We start from the raw sequence: 21,258 nt of genomic DNA, 5'->3' as shown, positions 1-21,258 counted from the left end.
AAAGGGGAACCAGTGGACGTAGTGTATTTAGACTTCCAAAAGGCATTTGATAAGGTGCCACACAAGATTATTGCTTAAGATAAAAAATCACGGGATTGGGGGTAATATTCTGGCATGGATAGAGGATTGGCTATCTAACAGAAGGCAGAGAGTTGGGATAAATGGTTCATTCTCAGACTGGCAATCAGTAACTAGTGGTGTACCGCAGGGGTCAGTGCTGGGTCCCCAACTCTTTACAATCTGTATTAACAATTTGGAGGAGGGGACCGAGTGTAACATATCAAAGTTTGCAGATGATACTAAGATGGGAGGGAAAGTAGTGAGTGAGGAGGACATAAAAAACCTGCAAGGGGACATAGACAGGCTAAGTAAGTGGGCAGAGATTTGGCAGATGGAATACAATACTGGAAAGTGTGAGGTTATGCACTTTGGCAGGAAAAATCGTAGAGCAAGTTATTATCTTAATGGCAAGAAACTGGAAAGTACTGAAGTACAAAGGGATCTGGGGGTCCTGGTGCACGAAACTCAAAAGGTTAGTATGCAGGTGCAGCAAGTGATTAAGAAGGCCAATGGAATGTTGGCTTTCATTGCTAGGGGGATAGAATATAAAAATAGGGAGGTATTGCTTCAGTTGTACAAGGTATTGGTGAGACCGCACCTGGAATACTGCGCGTACAGTTTTGGTGTCCATACTTAAGAAAGGACATACTTGCTCTCGAGTCAGTACAAAGAAGGTTCACTCGGTTAATCCTGGGGATGAGGGGATGGACATATGAGGAGAGGTTGAGTAGATTGGGACTCTACTCATTGGAGTTCAGAAGAATGAGAGGCGATCTTATTGAAACATATAAGATTGTGAAGGGGCTGGATCGGGTGGATGCAGGGAGCATGTTCCCGATGATGGGTGAAACTAGAACTAGGGGGTATAGTCTTAGAATAATGGGCTGCTCTTTCAAAACTGAGATGAGGAGGAACTACTTCACTCAGAGGGTGGTAGGTCCATGGAATATGCTGCCCCAAAAAGCAGTAGAAGCTACATCATTACATAAATTTTAAACAGAAATAGACAGTTTCCTAGAAGTAAAGGGAATTAAGGGTTACGGGGAGCGGGCAGGAATTTGGACATGAGTCTAGGTTCGGATCGGTCATGGCCCTGTGGGTAGCGGAGCGGGCCCAGGGGCCGTGTAGCCTGATCCTGCTCCTATTTCGTGTGTCTAATTCTGTTAGATTCAGGAGATGGTTCTGTGACAGTGGATTGGCGGTTGGGATCGGATCAGCCATGATCTTATTGAATGGCGGAGCAGGCTCGAGGGGCCGATTGGCCTACTCCTGCTCCTATTTCTTATGTTCTTATGTTCTTATGGTATCATCTGCTGATGTGGTCAATTTGCATTGGGTTTCTGAATCTGTCATCTGTCCCAACACTAATCCCTGGGGCACTCAATTCAGTACCACTGCTCTATTATGATTTATTCAAAGGGCTACTTGATAGAAAAATTTGAGCAAATTACAGGGTCTTATCTGTTCTACAACTATGAATTAATTCTTTCATTATCTAGTTTCCCCGAATACTACTCTAAAATATTCAATTTTAGGAATATAAGTAGCTTTTGCAGCTGCTGCATGGAAGTAAAAATGTGCTCAGTTTGAAAGTGAAGCATTCTTTCAGTGATTAATTGAGAGATTAGAAAACAATTACCAAGTTGCTATCAATGGCTTTCTACTAATGTACAGTTTAAAATGTCCATAATTATTGCACTGATAATGTACTACATGTGAACTTGGGTTGCATTTTGTTTCTTAGAATGTGCTTTGCTGAAGGTCAAAATACTGTTAATCTAGCACACTGAGTCATTGTTGTTGCTGCTAGTGCCCTACATTACAGCTGATTACTTTAGTAGATACTGAGCTTTGCAGAACAAAGTTATATAAGTTGTTTGGAGAAAAATCGTATCAAAATAACATCACCAGCTTGCATTTTATTACTTTACTGATAATGCAGTTGAATTATTTAAGAAACAAGTGGCTAGTGTCCATTTATTGGTAAAATGCCAACCATAAACTGCTATGTAACTGACACTGACATATTACCTGTCAATTACACAATTACACTTATACAATATTTGCCACCATGAGTGGAGTACCCCAAAATGTAGCAATGCTACAGAATGAATATTATTCCAAGTTTTTAATTTATGCTTCACCCCATTGAAACTAATTTCTTTGAAGGAGGTTGTAAATATAAAAGATATATATAGAGTTGGCAATCACTAGAGGATTTTTAATTTTTGTGCACAAAATGATGAGTGAAGAAAAGCACTATCAGTAATAATGCTGTACTTTAGAGGAAGTGGCCACTTAGTAGGATGTATAGGATCATAGTTGTTTGACCCATCATGTCTTGTTTTATTTGATGTTTGATGATTAAAAAGTACAAATGAAAAGTACAGGAAACTTTCTGGTATCCGGCATTGACGGGACCGAGCTGGTGCCGTACCATCAAAACTGCCGTAGAAACCAGCGCTAATGTTAAAACATACGGAGCTTTTGAGCTCCGTGTGAATCAACAAACCCTGTTGCTTAGCAACAGCTTCAAAACAGTCGGCCGCAGCTTTAAAGCGTCTCTGTAGCTGAGCAACAGCTTCAGCTAGACCTTGCAGAGCCTGACTGGAAAAAAAAAGCAACGAGAAGTAAAAAAACTTATAGGAAACGGTTCCTGAATTTTGCCGGTAGATAGAGCTTTCCGGACATTTAACCTCCGGTTAAACGAAAGTTTCCCGTACATTTTATTTTAGTATAAACTGCACTCGTCAGTCCTGTAATGTAGCTACTCAGCTGCAAAATAGTTCGCTGAGGACATAGCTCCTCAGTGGCTTCATGACTAACCACACTGTTCAGCGTGCTACTGTGCTATATGCAGGAGGTCCCATGTTTAATTCCCAGTCTGTACTGAGTTAACTAATCTCAGCGGTGTTGCAGTGGAGGGAGGCTATAATCACCCACAGCACCACCAGATTGGTGAGTGTAGAAACAAGTAATAGGCCCTGCTTCTAATCATCATCCAGTGACATCTCCTGAAAAATGTGGTTGTCAGACAAGGTCAAGATTGAGCTCAGTATTGATGCCCTCCCCCCCCCCCCCCCCCACTGGTTGAATAACCCTTTGATACTCATTCTCAAAACTCACAGATTTAGAATGACCATGTGAGTGAAGTATCGGAGGGTAGCAAGCACCAGTTCAAACACTCCAGCATGAGCCAGTGTTTCTGGGGGAAAGGGTGAGAATTGAAAGGAGAAAAAGTAGGCAGGCATTTTGTATCACTATCGGTCAAACAGAAATTCATTTTTCTGCAGTTTGAATTGAGTGCATTTCATTTGAGGGAATTGTAACATCCAGCACTTTATTCTGCAGTTGTTACATCATTTCCTTCATTCAGGTTTTTTTTATTTTATATGACAGAATACAAAATCCTTATAAATGGGTTTCTTGGCACTTAGGCTAATAAAACACAAAGTTTAAAAAAATGTTTTACTGAGCTTTACCTTTTTATTTGTTTATGCGATCTGGGTGTCGCTGGCAATGCCAGCATTTATTGCCCATCCCTAGTTGCCCTTGAACCGCTGCAGTCCGTGTGGTGATGGTACTCCCACAGTGCTGTTAGGTAGGGAGTTCCAGGAAGGGAGTTCCAGGATTTTGATCCAGCGATGATGAAGGATCGGCAATATACTTCTAAGTCAGGATGGTGTGTGGCTTGGAGGTGGTGATGTTCCCATGCTCCTGCTGCCCTTGTCCTTCTAGGTGGAAGAGGTCGCGGGTTTGGGAGGTGCTGCCAAAGAAGCTTTGGCGAGTTGCTGCAGTGCATCTTGTAGATGGTACATACTGCAGCCTCGGTACACCGGTGGTGGGGGGAATGAATGTTTAAGGTGGTGGATGGGGTGCCAATCAAGTGGGCTGCTTTGTCCTGGATGGTGTCGAGCTTCTTGAGTGTTGTTGGAGCTGCACTCATCCAGACAAGTGGTGAGTATTCCATCACACTCCTTACTTGTGCCTTGTAGATGGTAGAAAGGCTTTGGGGAGTCAGGAGGTGAGACACTCGCCGCAGAATACCTAGCCTCTGACCTGCTGTTGTTGCCACAGTGCTTATGTGGCTGGTCCAGTTAAGTTTCTGGTTAATGGTGACCCCTAGGATTTGTTAGTGGGGGATTTGGCGATGGTAATGCCGTTGAATGTGAAGGGGAGGTGGTTAGATTCTCGCTTGTTGGAGATTGTCATTGCCTGGCACTTCTGTGGCACGAATGTTACCTGCCACTTATCAGCCCAAGCCTGAATGTCATCCAGGTCTTGTTGCATGCGGGCATGGACTGCTTCATTATCTGAGGAGTTGTGAATGGCACTGAACACTGTGCAGTCATCAGCGAACATCCCCATTTCTGACCTTATGTTGGAGGGAAGATCATTGATGAAGCAGCTGAAGATGGTTGGGCCTAGGACACTGCCCTTTGGAACTCTTGCAGTGATGTCCTGGGGCTGTGATGATTGACCTTCAACCACCACAGCCATCTTCCTTTGTGCTAGGTATGACTCCAGCCAGTGGAGCGTTTTCCCCCTGATTTCCCATTTACTTCAGTTTTACTAGGGCTTCTTGGTGCCTCACTCAGTCAAATGCTGCCTTGATGTCAAGGGCAGTCACTCTCACCTCACCTCTGGAATTCAGCTCCTTTGTCCATATTTGTCAGGAGCCAAGTGCTATTGGTGGAACCAAACTGGGCACTGGTGAGTAAGTGCCGCTTGATAGCACTGTCGATGATATCTTCCATCACTTTGCTGATGATTGAGAGTAGACTGATGGGGCGGTAATTGGCCAGGTTGGATTTGTCCTGCTTTTTGTGGACAGGACATACCTGGACAGTTTTCCACATGTCGGATAGATACCGTTGTTGTAGCCTCAGCTGCACTAACATTTAAACAAAAAAAAATGTTGAAATCTATGTGCTTGCGAATGTTGGGGTAGTGGGGTGATGTTGGGGGTCAGTGATGGTTGACTGGGACTGGGTGACAAGATGCAGGTGGCAGAGTTTGGATTGGTTAGAGGTTGTGTAGGATTTAGCTCACAAGTCCAGAGTTTGTGTAAGGTGAAGTCTGAGAGATTGGTTCAGAGTACATTGAAAAAGTCGAGTCTGAAATTGATAAAGGCATTGATGCATGTTTCAGTGGCAGTGGGGATAGAGACTGGTGGTGTTTCAAGGTGGGAATAGGTGGCCTCAGTGATCATTGAAATTCAGCATTTGAACCGTAACAAAAATTGTGTTTTAGCTAAGTAGCAATATACTTTCTTGTAGTTTTATTTGTCTAACATTCCATCTATATTTGCTAAATGCCTCAGGTTGCAGAATGTTAAGGGTACTTACCCCATGATATCCAGTTTCTTTAGTAGATTAATGCTGTAAGTTGTACCTATCCATTGGTGTCCACCGAGTCCCTTAAGTATCTCAATTTTATTTTCTTTATCTTGATCTAAATTTGTAATCCTCTGTGCCTTACAAAGAAAGCTACAGATTTTAGGTCCATTACACTGGGTGACATATTTTCCAATGGTTAGACCTCTAAACAACAGGTTGCTTTTGTTTAACCATTTGTTTAATTTGGGGCTTTCCTCATTTTGGGACTTGCACAGAAAGGTCCCAAAACACTTAGCATATTATGGTCCAGAATTTGCGGTGGGTATGACAGCGTCAGAGTACGCTGTCATACCTCCTTTGAAATGGCCCGCAGGTTCGGGATTTCCGCATGCATTTGCGCATGTGCTAAATCCCAAACATGTGATCTGTTAACGTACGTGTTGACAGATCATCCGCACGGTCAAAGAAAAACCAATTGCTGCCGCAGAGTTGGGCTATTTGCTCACCAACTGCCCAGCAATTGCGGACAAAAATTTTACGATTGATGCAAACGGGCAGGGCAGGGCCTGTTTGCATCAGTGTAAGGGAATATCTCAGGCATGTTTTAACAATTTTCATCTTGGAAATCGGATAGTTTAATTGTATCGAATGAGTTTTTCTTGTTTCTGCAAAGATTGGAGTTTTAATCATGTCGATAATTATCAGCAAAATTAATTTTTTACTAACAGAATTAAGATGTAGTGAAGTCGGTGAATGAAGCTAATTAGGAATTAAATTCCAACCTGTAAGTTGTAATTAAATCTGATTACAGGATTCCATTAAATCTGATTACGGGATTCCCTTCTGAAATGATGTAAAATCTATTCTGATTCCTGATTGGAGGACCAGGCCCACATGATCCCAGGTACACTTCCGCACAGGCTGTGTCCCTGTGATCTGTGGGCCATTGCGCTGCCCTCCTACTCGCAGCGTCAGAGCGCAAGTTTTCGCAGGAGGGCCCCCATCAGGTAGGTGCGTATTCTTTTCGCAGGTCAGTGGCATACTCCGGAGGCATGCCGCGGACCGCAATTTTTGGGCCAATGAATTACTCTTGAAATGTAGTCACTGTTATGTAGGCAAATGTAGCAGCCATTTTGTGTGCACAAAGGTCCCAAAACAGCAATGAGGTGAATGACCTAATGAATCTGTGCTCTTGGTTGACTGAGGAATGTTGGCCAGTTGGGAGAACTTCCTACTGTTCAAGTAGTACCAAATCTTGTCCACACTCATTAAAGTGGGACTATTTATTTGTCATCAAAACAAACATTTGGCATTTGTATTTATTACTAGTTGTTAATTATGTTTTAGTCCATGTAGGAGCTGTTATACATACAGCTAAGCCTCTCTAAGTTCTTTTGAATAATATCTGCCTTTACTTTGTATTACTTTCTTATTTTTTTGTCAAACAAATTTAACTCATTTAATCCCTTGTGCTGACAATTTCTTCAAATTTGCAAAAAATAGAGATGTAAGGAATCATCACTTGGGATCATAGATGCATAGCTACATTTAAGGGGAAGCTAGATAAACATATGAGGGAGAAAGGAATAGCAGGTTATGTTGATAGGGTTAAATGAAGAGGGGTGGATGGAGGCTTGTGTGGAGCAAAAACACCAGCACAGACCAGTTGGGCCGAATGGCCAGTTTCTGTGCTGTACATTCTATGTAATTCTATGTAAATCCAATGGTCACATCTCGGGTGTCTACTTTCCTATTCCAATAAGTATTAACATTTTTATATGTATCTTGAAAGATACCATTGGTAGCTTCCTTTTGAATTCTATTATATGTCTGCTTACACCTATTTATTAACTTAATTACATTCTCAAGAATGTACAGCAAAATCAAACATGATTTGCATCTAAATCCACATTGTTTTGCATTACAGGTATTGGAATAGCTTTCAATAAATTACTTTTTATTTTGTGGTTCAACATTTTTATTATTTCAAATAATAGGATCTGCTGATGTTTACATAGGCTTGGGGGCAGCTCCATTTGGGATGTTGAAGAGGGGTTTTGCCCTTCCTGGCCTCCTGTAAACGATTTCTTACCACTTTGCTGTAGATGGCACAGCTGATGCAGTAATGTAATTTTACGTACAGCTTGGGCAACATGTATGCTTCAAAGGTGCTGGCCTCTGAAATATCTCAGACTGCAACAGCCTCCACAATGTCAAACTTCTTAATGGCTTTGTCCATGAGGATGCTGTGGGCACGGTTTATGCATCTGATAGGTAGGACAACGCAGCCCGCTTGATTGGCATCCCATCCACCTCCTTAAACACTCACTCCCTCCACCACCGGCGCACCGTGGCTGCAACGTGTACTATCTACAAGATGCACTGCAGCAACTCGCCAAGGCTTCTTCGACAGCACCTCCCAAATGGGCGACCTCTACCACCTAGAAGGACAAGGGCAGCAGGTGCATGGGAACACTCTCACCTTCAAGTTCCCCTCCAAGTCATATACCATCCTGACTTGGAAATATATTGCCATTCCTGCATGGTCACTGGGTCAAAATCCTGGAACTCCCTAACAGCACTGTGGCAGTACCTTCACCACACGGACAGCACTGGTTCAAGAAGGTGGCTCACCACCACCTTTTCCAGGGCAATTAGGGATGGACAATAAATGCTGGTATTGCCAGTGATACCCACATCCTATAAACGAATAAAAAAGAACATGGTTGCAGCCCTTCTTGGCACATCCATTGTTCCTTCGCTTAATCATCTTAGAAAGCTCTTGAGTACTTTTTTTTCTCTCTGTTGCTGATGTAAAGTTTACCAGCCAACTACTCAGTCATTTTCTGCCTTTTAGTTTCAGGAACAAAGTGGTTTTCTATATGCTAATGGCTACAATTTAATTACAAATCTAATATAAACTACTTTGCACTTCTTTATAGTTTCCAGGAAAAACAGAATAGTGCCCTAGTATAAAGTACTGAAAATACTGTAGAACTATTGTGAGGAATGAACATTTGTGGGGCAGGGGTTATAATCAGGCATTCTTGTGATATTTTTTGCATGCTTGGATGTAGACATGAAAATATTTCCCCCTCCCCCATGAAAAGAACCAGTTCTGCAGCAGTTGAAACTGAACTCCATCCACCCCCCCGCCCCATCACCACCCCTCAAGCATTGACTGGCAAACAGAACAGATTTTCAAGATCAAATCTTAACTGTAAATTGTATGTGCATTTCCTCTCCTTGTATCTCACTCTGTTAAAATTAAACTTTATTACATTGTCTCCTATTTTAACTTATTCTTCCCTGAAATGTCAAAACTGGAGGACTCAGTCTTCCTTTCCTCCTATAATCTGCAGGTTTTTAAAACCAAAGTTTGCTGTCATCAAACCAGTAATTATTGATTTATCTTCTCTACTCTGGTATGCTTTTCATCTTGCAGTGTGGGAGATACTCTTCATGTCAATTTCTCTACTTAGAAAAAGATCAGTAGCTATCTCCTGTTCAATACTGTTTGCTTTCCTTACTTTTGCTAATAAATGTTCTGTAGGATGATGATAATTTGATTATATCTGAGATCAGTGGACTAGTGAGAATGCATCTGTACACACAAGGAAAGTTTTGCTTTATGGATGAACTTTTTATATGATGTTTGAAAACCAGGCCTCTTATTTGATTGCTATTGTTAAAAAAAAATTCCTTTAACTGTTATAAGCTTAGCTGGAAATTTGATATAAAAAGTATTGAATACTTATTTTGTTAGTACGGACTCTTGGAAGGCTACTGATAGCAATGGTTGTATATTTCTCTGTCGGCATTGATACCAAGCCCATCAAAATTTATTGTACAAAATATTCTCTGAACATAAAACAGTCTGAAATTAATATAATTGTATGCACCACATTTTGTATGAGCATCAGCCACATATACTGTGGCACTTTTTATAAACAAGTGCTAGGGATTTTTTTTTTTTTTAACAGGCGTAAGGGATTTTTGTACAAGTACCTATATAATAAAGAATATATCAAGAATATTTAAGTTGATCATTAATTATTGTTTATTAAAATCATATGCTTTTTGAGAGCCGTCATGAATTTCTGAGCTACAGTCAATTAATTTATTGAATTACACTAAGGCATAAATAGTATTAAATGATGTGGATGGTTGAATCACTCCCTTACCATATCAGGTAATTCCCTATATTGTTAATTCATCTCAAAATGGGGTGGGGGGGGGGGGGAGGGGGCAAGATTTTGGTCTTGAGGAATGCTATTTAAGGACAGCACAATGGCGCAGCACATAATACAAAGTGACATAGAATGAGGAACAAGTTTGAGAATCGGGTGTGAGCTTTGCTATCACCTTTCAAATTGATCAATGTGCTTGAAAATCTCTCAAAAGTCATTAGTGATCATTAAACAAATGTGCGATTTCCTCTTGAGAAAAAGCACCATGCTGATAATATCTGTGTGATATACCTATCAATTCATCCAATGAAAAGCGACGAGTTAAGAAAGTAACTATAGGTTTTTATTGGCTAAATAACAGAGCCCACCCTCGTGGGTGATCGGATACAACAAGGAGGAATGCCAGCCAGTCGACTACCTTTATACCTGGGCAGGTAGGTGGAGTCATGGGCGGAGTCAGCAGTGGTCAGCCCAGGTATAGCAGCGTGACAAGAGGCGACCTCGTATAGTGATACAACAGTGTGAACAGTGATAACCATAGAGTAACGATATAACAGTGATAACTATAGTGTAACGATAGTGAACGATAAAAGTGGTTTACCACATTCACCCCTTGTTTAGATTTGAGTCCGGCGGGGTGAAGTGTACTACCAGTTCTGGTATGTCAGTCTGTCCGGAGGCCTCGTAAGCCTTTCTGATCGTCGCAGCGGCGGTGTTGCATTATCCGGTGTTAATGCTGGTGTCTGCGTGGTCGGCGAAGGCTCGTGGGGTTCCGGCATGCCGTCTACCTGGGCTGGAATTGGGGGGGGGGTGAAGGTGGTGTCTCCGGAGTGCCCGAGGGTGCGAGGTCTCGTAAGGAGACTGTGTCCTCCCGCCCGTCTGGGTATGCCACATAGGCGTACTGGGGGTTGGCGTGCAGGAGGTCCACCCTCTCGACCAGGGGGTCCGTTTTATGGGCCCTCACGTGCTTTCGCAGCAAGACGGGCCCCGGAGAGGTCAGCCAGGTTGGTAGCGTGGTTCCCGTAGTCGACTTCCTGGGGAAAGCAAACATTCGTTCATGGGGGGTGGCGTTGATGGCAGTGCAAAGTAGTGACCGGGTGGAATGCAGCGCTGCCGGGAGGACTTCCTGCCAGCGGGAGGTTGGGAGGCCCTTAGACTTTAAGGCTAAGAGGACGGCCTTCCATACCGTCGCGTTCTCTCTTTCCACCTAGCCGTTCCCTCGGGGGTTGTAGCTGATGGTCCTGCTTGCAGCAATACCTCTCGCTAGTAGGAACTGACGGAGTTCCTCGCTCATGAAGGAGGAGCCCCGGTCACTATGTATATAGTTTGGGAACCCGAACAAGGCGAAGAGGTCGTTCAGGCATTTAATGACCGTGGTACTGGTCATGTCTGGGCAGGGGAAGGCAAAGGGGAAACGGGAGTACTCATCAACAATGTTGAGGAAGCACACATTACGGTCAGAGGACGGGAGGGGCCCCTTAAAGTCGATGCTCAGGCGCTCGAAGGGGCGGGTGGCCTTGATCAGGCTTGCTCTGTCCGGCCTAAAGAAGTGCGGTTTGCACTCGGCACAGGTCTGGCAGTTCCTGGTCATGGTCCTGACCTCCTCGATGGAGTAGGGCAGGTTGCGGGCCTTAATGAAGTGGTAAAGTCTGGTGACCCCGGGGTGGCAGAGGTCGTTGTGGAGGGTCTGAAGTCTATCACTTTGCGCGCTGGCGCACGTAATTCGTGACAGAGCATCGGGGGGTTCGTTCAGCTTACCTGGCCGGTACAAGATATCATAATCATAGGTGGAGAGCTCGATTCTCCACCTCAAGATCTTGTCATTCTTGATTTTGCCCCTCAGCTTGTTATTAAACATAAAAGCGACCGAACGTTGGTCGGTAAGGAGGGTAAATCGTTTGACTGCCAGGTAGTGCCTCCAGCGTCGTACCGCCTCCACAATCGCCTGGGCCTCCTTCTCGACCGACGAGTGTCGGATCTCAGGGCCCTGTAGGGTCCTTGAGAAGAAGGCCACCGGTCTCCCCTCCTGGTTAAGGGTGGCGGCTAGGGCGAAGTCGGATGCATCGCTCTCGACTTGGAAGGGGATGGACTCATCCACTGCGTGCATTGTGGCCTTGGCAATGTCTCCCTTAATGAGGGAGAAGGCTGCACACGCTTCCTCCGTAAGGGGGAAGGATGTGGACTTCATGAGGGGTCTGGCTTTGTCCGCATAATTGGGCACCCATTGGGCATAGTAGGCGAAGAGCCCCAGGGTTCTCTTCAGTGCCTTTGGACAGTGGGGGAGGGGTAGCTCCATGAGGGGGCGCATTCTTTCGGGGTTGGGGCCGATGACTCCGTTCTCTACTACACAGCCGAGGATGGCAAGGCGCGAGGTGTTAAACACACATTTATCCTTATTGTAGGTGAGGTTCAGCCGTTGGGCCGTACGGAGGAATCTCTCCAGATTAACATCGTGGTCCTGCCGGTCGCGGCCGCAGATGGTGACGTTATCTAGATAGGGGAACGTGGCGTGCAGCCCGTTCTGGTCAACCATCCGGTCCATCTCCCTTTGGAAGACCGAAACCCCGTTGGTGACGCCGAAGGGAACCCTAAGGAAGTGGTAGAGGCGGCCGTTCGCCTCGAAGGCTGTATACTGGCGGTCCTCAGGGCGGATAGGGAGTTGGTGATAGGCCGACTTAAGGTCGATGGTGGAGAATACCCGGTACTGCGCAATCTGATTGACCATATCAGATATGCGGGGAAGGGGGTATGCGTCCAGCTGGGTGTACCTGTTTATGGTCTGGCTGTAGTCGATGACCAGGCGGTTTTTATTGCCGGTCTTAACGACCACGACCTGGGCACGCCAGGGGCTGGTGCTCCCCTCAATGATGCCCTCCTTCAGGAGACGCTGCACCTCAGAGCTAATGAAAGCTCTGTCCCCGGTGCTGTACCGCCTGCTCTTGGTAGCGACGGGTTTGCAGTCGGGGGTGAGGTTAGCGAACAGGGAAGGTGGCGGGACCTTGAGGGTGGATAGGCCGCAGGTGTTACGCGGTGGGCGGTTTAAAATCTGCTGGTTGTCGACTGTGAGTGGGGGGAGGGGTCCGCCGTATGCTAGCGTGACGCTTTGGAGGTGGGATTGGAAGTCTAGGCCTAGTAGGACGGCAGCGCATAGCTGGGGCAGGACGAGGAGTTTAAAATTTTTATACTCCGTACCCTTAACCGACAGGGTCACAACACAGTAGCCGCTGATGTCTGTGGCGTGTGACCTCGATGCCATCGAGATCCGGTTGCGCGTTGGCAGGACAGGGAGGGAGTAGTGGCTCACCGTGTCTGGGTGGATGAAGCTCTCCGTGCTTCCGCTGTCGAACAGGCAGGTCGTGGCGTGGCCGTTTACTTTGATGTCCATCATCGACTTGGACAGGTGATGCGGGCGGACCTGGTCCAGTGTGACGGAGGCTAGTGTATAGCTGAGCGAGTTGTTGTAGTCTGCGGTTGAGGCGGTAGTCGGGTCTAGAGGCACGGTGGCGGTCGGGCGTGGTGGGTAAAATGGCGTCTCCCACGAGGTTGGACAAAATGGCGGAGAAGATGGCTGCCCCCATAACTCACATGAGGCACTGCTGGTGTCGGTTGCCTGTATCAAAGATGGCCGCCCCCATGACTCACATGTGGGGATGCTGGCCTCTGTTGCCTTGAAGGAAGATGGCCGCCCCCACAGCTCGCATGAGGCACTGCTGGCCTCTGATGATCCACCTCTGCAGGCCGTAGCGAAGTGGCCTTCATGCAGTTTGAGCAGGTAGAGTTCCTGGCTGGGCAGCGCGACCTCGGGTGTTTCGCCTGGCCGCAGAAGAAGCAGCCGGCGGCCCGATCGCGGGGGTCCGATGTCGGAGCCGGTACCGGGGGTGGCGGTCTCGATCGGGTCCGGGACGCCGACGCTGAGGTAGGTCCCAGGGGGGTTGCTGCGGGGGGTATCGCGGTCGGGGTCGGTCCCAAGTCCCGGGGTCGGTCCCAAGTCCCAGGGTCGCGAGTTACAGTACCTTGAGTATGCCTCGAGGTCCCGATGGGCCACCTCTATAGAGAGAGAGCGAGGGCTGCAGCTTTGTCCAGGTCGAGGTCCCTTGCTTCCAGCAGTCTTTGCCGTGAGTACTCGGACCGCAGGCCTTTCACGAAGGCATCGCGGACATTGTCTTCAGTATTTTCTGCCGCCGTTACCGCTTTAAAGTTACAGTCTCTGCCGAGTGCTTGTAGCACCCGTAAAAATTCCTCCACGGGCTCTCCTGGCTGTTGTGGGCGGGATCTTAGGAGGTGTCTGGTATACATGGAATTTACCGGGGTTTGGTACTGTCTTTTCAGCCGGTTGATGGCGTCCTCGTATGTTTTAAGGTCCCGGATGAGTGCGAATACTTTAGGGCTCACTTGGGCGTTCAGAACTCTTAGCATGGATTTCTGAGGCACGCCGGATTCTCCCAGGTAGGCTTCGAAGCAGCTCAGCCAGTGTTCGAAGTCGAGGGCTGAGTTTGCTGCCTGTGGGTTTAGGTCCAGGTACGGTGGTCTGAGGGCTCGCAGCCAGGCCGGCTGCTGTGGCTGTTGTAGCTGGGCGTCTGGCTGGTCGCTTGGCTGGTTGTTTGCAAGTGTCGACATTTTAAAATTTAGCCAATAAAATTGATATACCTATCAATTCATCCAATGAAAAGCGACGAGTTAAGAAAGTAACTATAGGTTTTTATTGGCTAAATAACAGAGCCCACCCTCGTGGGTGATCGGATACAACAAGGAGGAATGCCAGCCAGTCGACTACCTTTATACCTGGGCAGGTAGGTGGAGTCATGGGCGGAGTCAGCAGTGGTCAGCCCAGGTATAGCAGCGTGACAAGAGGCGACCTCGTATAGTGATACAACAGTGTGAACAGTGATAACCATAGAGTAACGATATAACAGTGATAACTATAGTGTAACGATAGTGAACGATAAAAGTGGTTTACCACACTGTGTATATGCACCCACTGTGTATCATATTGGCCCAGAATTTGTGGTTGTAATGACGGTGAAACTGTCAGCGTTTGCCATCATTACAAATGTGAAACTGTTGTGTATGTAATATGTGTGCTACTTTGAACCTATGGACAGGACTGCACTACTTGTAGGGCGTAGTGATACGCAGTACCACTCCTGGCCATAGGGGTATAAATAGTACTGTGGGTACTGATCTCCCCTCAGTTCCCGCCTGTGGGCATGAAGTAAAGACCTACGTATAGTCCCTACCTCCAACCAGTAAAGACCTGTTTGAGTTATACGTTTAAGTCTTTGTGTTAATTGTTCAATACAATACACATACTTAACACTGGCGACGAGTCAGGTTCTTACCCTGCGGCAGTTGAAGAGAGGTTTCAAACATCACCACCCCACTAGAAGCGACAGGCTTTAGGACTCTGAAGCCTCCATCAGCGACTGAGCACTGGAGTGCAGCAGCCATCCTGACAGCTTCCAGCGACTGACAGAAGTCTTTCTGCAGTTTCCTTGTTCAACCTAGGTGGTGGGGTAAGCCGTGCAGCGTTGGCTGCAAAGACAGGGCTGGGGAAGTTGGAGAAGATAAGGGCGATCGCAATCCCTGATAAGAGCCGCGGTGAAACGCGCGAGCGGGTAAGCCAGAGCCCGGGAGGGAGCGAGCAAGAGCCGGGTGAGCCAGAGGCCGGGAGCCGCTTCAAGTGTGAGGCACAGCGCGGGCCAGCGATCGGGACCAAAGATAAGGGCCGCACTCGGACTGAAAGGCGCTGCAGCTGCAGAAGCTCAAGGTGCGAGAGCCGCGGTGCACAGCGCGGGCTATCGATCGCACAGAAGATAAGGGCCGAGAGCCGCTTCGGTCGGGAGCCACTTCGCGATCCAGCGATCGCATCCGCTGATAAGGGCCGCACTCGGGCGATCGCGGCGAAGATAAGGGCCGCACTCGGGGGCTGAAGGGAGACGGCGTTGGGGGACGGGTGAAGACTGCCAAGCGCGGGAAAACCGCCATTTTGTGGGCGGAGGACGACGGCAAGAGCGGGAAGCCGCCATCTTTGATAACAAGTAAACAAAATAAAATCTGAGAAATTGCAAATCTACAATGCCTAAACACGGGAATATTAGCACCTTTGATAGTGACCTCGAAGATTGGGCCATATATGTTGAAAGAGTAAAAAATTATTGTAAGGCCAATAAAATTCGTGACCAAGATAAAGCTCTAACATTATTAAATTTAATGGGTGCGAAGACATACGGGCAATTGAAACACCTGTTATCACCAGATGAACCGACGGATAAGACGTTCGATGAGATTGTTACTGTCCTGAAAGAGCATCTAAACCCCACGCCGCTGATGCTAGCGGAACGATTTAAATTTTACGACAGAAGGCAGCTACAGCATGAAAGCAATGCTGAATATTTGCTAGAATTGCGTAAATTAGCGAAATATTGCCAGTTTGGAACGGGACTGACAGATGCACTACGAGATAAATTTGTGTGTGGTTTATTTAAACAGGATACACAAAAGCGACTGCTCGAGGAGAATGAGCTGACGCTTGAGAAGGCGGTCACTATGGCAGCAGCACACGAAGCCGCAGCGAGAGGCACGGCAGTAATGCAGCTACGGTCACCGGAGCTCAGTGCACACAAATTGGGTGTGAGTTCTGGCAAATGTTATCGTTGTGGAAAGACAACGCATGATCAGAACCAGTGTTGGTTTAAAAACCAAGAATGTAGAACTTGTGGTAGGCTTGGACATATAGCTAGAGTATGCAGGTCAGGGAAGAAGACCAGCAACAAGAAGTCACCGCAAGGAAAATACGCAAAGGTACACAAGGTGACCGAACAGGAGTCCGATTCAGACGCTAGCAGTAATGAACTGGCTAGCTTAAGCTGTAATGAACTGGCTAGCTTAAGAGTACTCAACGCTGGTAAGGGTGCAGACCTCCAGACAATTTGGGTCACTCTTCAGATAGAAGGAGTCCAAGTAAAACTGGAATTGGACACTGGATCGGCATTGACGGTCATAAATAAGAAAGATTACGGAAAGTTATTCCAACATGTTCCCCTACAGGATACGGGGATTATATTGAAAACATACACGGGGCAAAGAGTGTACCCCATCGGGAAAATAGAGGTTGCAGTGGTCCACAAGGGCGAAGACAGTCAAATAATGGACTTATATGTGATATCTGAAGGAGGTTGTCCACTACTAGGACGGGAGTGGATTAGGAAAATGAATATGGACTGGCATTTCCTACAAACAATAACGAGTGAGAACTCGGTGAAGATAGTCGGCCCAGACTCTGGAACGGATGATGGTAAGCCCAACTCAGGTGCAAAAGACAAAGTTTCAGCACAGAATTCCACTGAGCAACAACATAGTTTAACTGTGGATTCTGAGTCTGGCAAGTCTACTGATGTGCCCATTTCTGAGGGACACCGGGCTCGAACTCAACTCCATTTCAAACTACAACAGCAATTAGAACAAATGCTTCGCCGTTTTGAGCAAGAGTTGAATGCAACGAAAGAGTTCTTTGATATAGAGTTGGAGAATCTGGAAAGACAACAGAAGCAGCTGATGGAGAAAATGGAGCAGGAGCACACAAAACGTCTGATGTCAGAGGAGTTAACGGTCAGCCAACTCCTGCATATGCTGAAGGACAGGACTCTGAAATGGGAAAAACTTGAACACGAACTTCAATATTCAAACAAAAGGGGTTCGGAGCTCTCAAAGGTTATTGGAAGAGCTGAGGTGGCAACACAGACTGAGATGACTGCAACAGAGCAGCCCTTGGATGCCAAAAGTACGCTGACTCACGTCAACTTAGAACAACAGACCGCTGAAACAGCTGCTCCGGTAGAGGGATTGAATAGTCCGATCAATCAATCTCCAAAAGAAGTTGAAGTAGTAAAATCTCAAATGAGGTCATTAGTAAACGACTTGCTGAAAGCCCAGAAAAAGCTGGATGAAGAGGTACGCATGAAGAAGTCTCTTCAGGAAAGATGTCTGGACTTGGAACAAAAGCTGGCTAACGCCCAGCTGGGTATGGAGGAAATAGAAGACCCTCTCGCTGGCCTAGATCAGGACGACACCGAATATTACTATGTCCTGTCCTGCCCAACTTGTAACTTCGACTCCCACCATACAGAAATCATGGAGGAGCACCGAAAGTCTACGGAACATCGGGAGAAGGTGGCTCTACTACGGAAAAAGGAGGAAGAGAAGGAGGAACTGCGCATGCAGCTGGCAGCTGACAGTGGAGCCCAGAGAGTCTCCAAGAAGCAGAAAAGGAAAAGTCGAAACAGAAGATGACCCATCTGAACCATTATTACCTCTACCAGATCACACACGTGGTCCCTCCGAACGGAGCCAATTCAGTTCGGAAGTTCAAACTGTTAAATCCATGGAAGGACTATTGAATGAGTCACTCCAGCAACGTGAACCGACTACACCACAGAGATTGAATCTGTGAACTGTTTTCCGCAGAGACTGAATCTGTGATCTGTTTTGACATGAAGTTATCTATGTATCTATGTTATTCTGTTATGTAAACCTGAAGTTATATATGTATATATGTTATTACGTTATGTTAAATGGGGAGATGACTGTAAAGCTAGGAAGGGAGGAATGTTGTGTATGTAATATGTGTGCTACTTTGAACCTATGGACAGGACTGCACTACTTGTAGGGCGTAGTGATACGCAGTACCACGCCTGGCCATAGGGGTATAAATAGTACTGTGGGTACTGATCTCCCCTCAGTTCCCGCCTGTGGGCATGAAGTAAAGACCTACGTATAGTCCCTACCTCCAACCAGTAAAGACCTGTTTGAGTTATACGTTTAAGTCTTTGTGTTAATTGTTCAATACAATACACATACTTAACAGAAACTAACTGCAACTTCTGCACATGCATAGTTAAACGTGCAAATCCAGAAGTTGCTGTCAGTCATTCCCTGCTCTTCCACAGGGTGCGCTGTTGAAGACCCCTACAGACGGCAATCAATTGAAATCGCTGAACCGACGAGACTTTCCCCTTTTACGCTGTAGTATCGCTGTTAAAAAACCCCGAAAAAAGTTAAGCCTTGTTCAATGAGGTGTAACTGGGTTTTTAATGGCGTACTGAGTCATAATTACTGCTAAGCAACCGTTCTGGCCCTGAAATACTAAGTTTATATTTGTGGAATGTCAAATTTTTCATTTATGATCAAAATTCTATGGTTTTTAATATAATAAAAAAACTTAAGTTTGTTTATGATATTTTAGCTTCTATCTTAACCCCATGTGTATGCCCCAATCTTTATTTCACTCTCTGTAAAATGACTAAAATGTGAAGGATAATCTGTGCATTTTACTTCCTGATATGCTGCTGTAAGAATTCTTCAATGCGATAGGCTGCTTAGCCAGCTTGATGATATCACTGTTGCTGGAGATCCCCTAGACTTGGTGCCTGAATCAAATTAACATCGCGAGAGGTGAAATCGACGCCACAGAAATCGCTAGATCTTTGTGGGCAGCTTTCTTCGAGGTCAGCAGCGAGTGCCATCACTTCGCGCTGACTGCAAAATCCAGGCCATTGTTAACCAAAGGGTTTCGACCTGAAACGTTGACTCTATATCTCTCTCCACGGATATTGCCTGGCCTGCTAAGTTTTTCTAGCATTTTCTGTTGTTATTTCACACCGTTTTATCAGCCTGTCAAATACAAGACAACCTGGGTGCAACCTCATTCTAGCATCTCATCAGTTATATCATCACATTCTAGTGTGACATCCAGAAATGTCAGGCTCACCAAAGCTACGTGAGGCACAGACTGCTGAACAGATCACCAAATGGTTTATTTTAGGCTTTCATTAGTCAGGATATCAAACCAACAAATTGAGGCTTATAAATTGCCTTGATGTCAATGCCTTAAAGATATAATTTTCTGTCTGTTCATAATCACGGAATAGAAATTTTAGCACCTTGTAGATCCATATTAGCAGCTCAGCAATAAGAGTGAAAGAATATTATAAACCATTTGCGAGAGTCAACAGAGGAGCAAAGAAGAATGGAACATATTTAGGGACATGGGCCTAGAAATTCAGTCGCGTTTGCGCCCACTTATTGGCTATAAAGTGGTTTGCGCCTGAAGTTTTTTATCGCCCGAAATTCAGATGGACCCTAACATCGGCGTTAGCCGGTAGCGCCGCGCCGACACCGATGACGTCATCGGTGTGCGCAGCGCCCCGGTTGCAATGCTATTCCGGCCCGATGGCCAAATTCAGTTGCGGTCACCTCGCCCGTGGCAGCCGCAAACAGCGTTTGTGAAACGGGGTCTTGCAGCTCCGAAAGGCCGGCGCATAAAGGTGGAGCGGCGGCCGGCCGCTTTCCCGGTGGCCGCCTGCCCGCACCTCCCTCCCCGGACTCCTGCACCACCCCCCCGCGGCATTGATGTCTGAGTCCCGCGAGCCCGGCACTTCTCCGTGGTGCCGGGCTCATTTGCCGGGGGAATCCACCGGTGATCTGACGGCTGCAGGCAGCTCCTCCTTAAGAGAAGGAGGAGGCCTGCAGTACCCCAGCCTGCCGCACCGCATCGGGTGCCGCAGCGGGAGCTGGACGCCTGAAAGTGACATTCATCGCCCCTAGCGAGGCTGCCAAACCCTGCAATAGCGCCCGCCGCCGTCTTGGCCCGTCGCAACTGAATTTTAGGCGGGCGCAAAATTTCGGGCGCAAAAGACCTGGCGGGGCCATACCGAATTTCTAGGCCATGGTTTTTAAAACTATGTATGTTCTGTTGCTAGGATCAGTTTAAAGAATGAGTGACCCATGTTCAGTAAGAAGATAATAGCATATCTTGATTGGCTCAATGACCAGTCAGAAACTAATTCGGCTACTTAGGAGTAACCGATTAAAATTTGCAAGATACAAGACAAGCTAGTAGGATGAGATCATGAAAGAGCTTAAATCCTTTGCTTGCCAGCATGATGCCAAGAATATTTGCAACACCTTGAAAGGTGTCAACAGTGCTGCCACCTCTGGCATAGCGCCCCTGAAGTGTGTCAATAACCAATCCCTATTGTGAACGAAAGTGAAATGAAATTGATGGGTTTAACATTTTTGCAACCTTTTCAGCCAATCTTCTTATATTATCACAAAAGCTATAAATAAGGTTCCGCAATATCCGGTACAAGACAACCTTGTACTTTCGTCAAAACTAGATGAGGTTGAAAGAGCAATCAAACAGCTAAAGAATGGTAGAGCCCCAAGTCATGGTGGCATCCCAGCCAGAATCTCCAAACTCTGTCTCTTCCCTCATAGCCTGGTATAAATTTTCCCTCTGATCTGGTAGGAAGCACATCGTGCCAGAACAGATTAAAAAAAGTGGTCTTCATGAAACTACAAAAGGAAGAAACAAAAAAAAATCAGCAATAACCATAATATCTCCCTGCTCTTCATTGCAGGGAAGGCCGTAGTAAGAGTTCTTCTCAACACACTGACACTATTGCTAACAAGCTGCATGAATCGCAACATGGATTTTGTTCAAAATGCAACACTCTTGGCATGCCAGCCGGTTAGATTGAAGCAAAGTGCCACGTACAAAACATAAACCTCCACAAAATCTTTATAAGGCTTCTACACCATGAGCTGAGTTGTTACCCTATAGCTTCTAGCCAAGTTTATTTGCCCAGATGATTTTATTTAAATTGTTTTCC

At 46.2% G+C, this 21,258-nt stretch overlaps 1 long non-coding RNA gene across 2 annotated transcripts in view; it reads left to right on the top strand.

The window, feature by feature from the left end:
• Positions 1-3,862: 3,862 nt before the first annotated feature.
• Positions 3,863-21,258, top strand: part of LOC147120292 (uncharacterized) — a 199,630-nt gene continuing 182,234 nt past the window's right edge. Inside the window, exon 1 of one of the 2 annotated variants that reach the window (XR_015078158.1) lies at positions 3,863-6,406. This is a non-coding gene — a long non-coding RNA (uncharacterized LOC147120292). Of the gene's footprint in view, positions 6,411-21,258 lie in introns of both variants that reach the window. The other variant, XR_015078157.1, reaches the window with a different exon arrangement.

Source organism: Somniosus microcephalus, chromosome 4, assembly GCF_052327205.1.
Source record: "Somniosus microcephalus isolate GS21.2 chromosome 4, FLI_Smic_1.0, whole genome shotgun sequence".
In the NCBI taxonomy this organism is placed as follows: Eukaryota; Metazoa; Chordata; class Chondrichthyes; order Squaliformes; family Somniosidae; genus Somniosus; species Somniosus microcephalus.
This window is presented reverse-complemented; position numbering and strand designations above follow the sequence as displayed.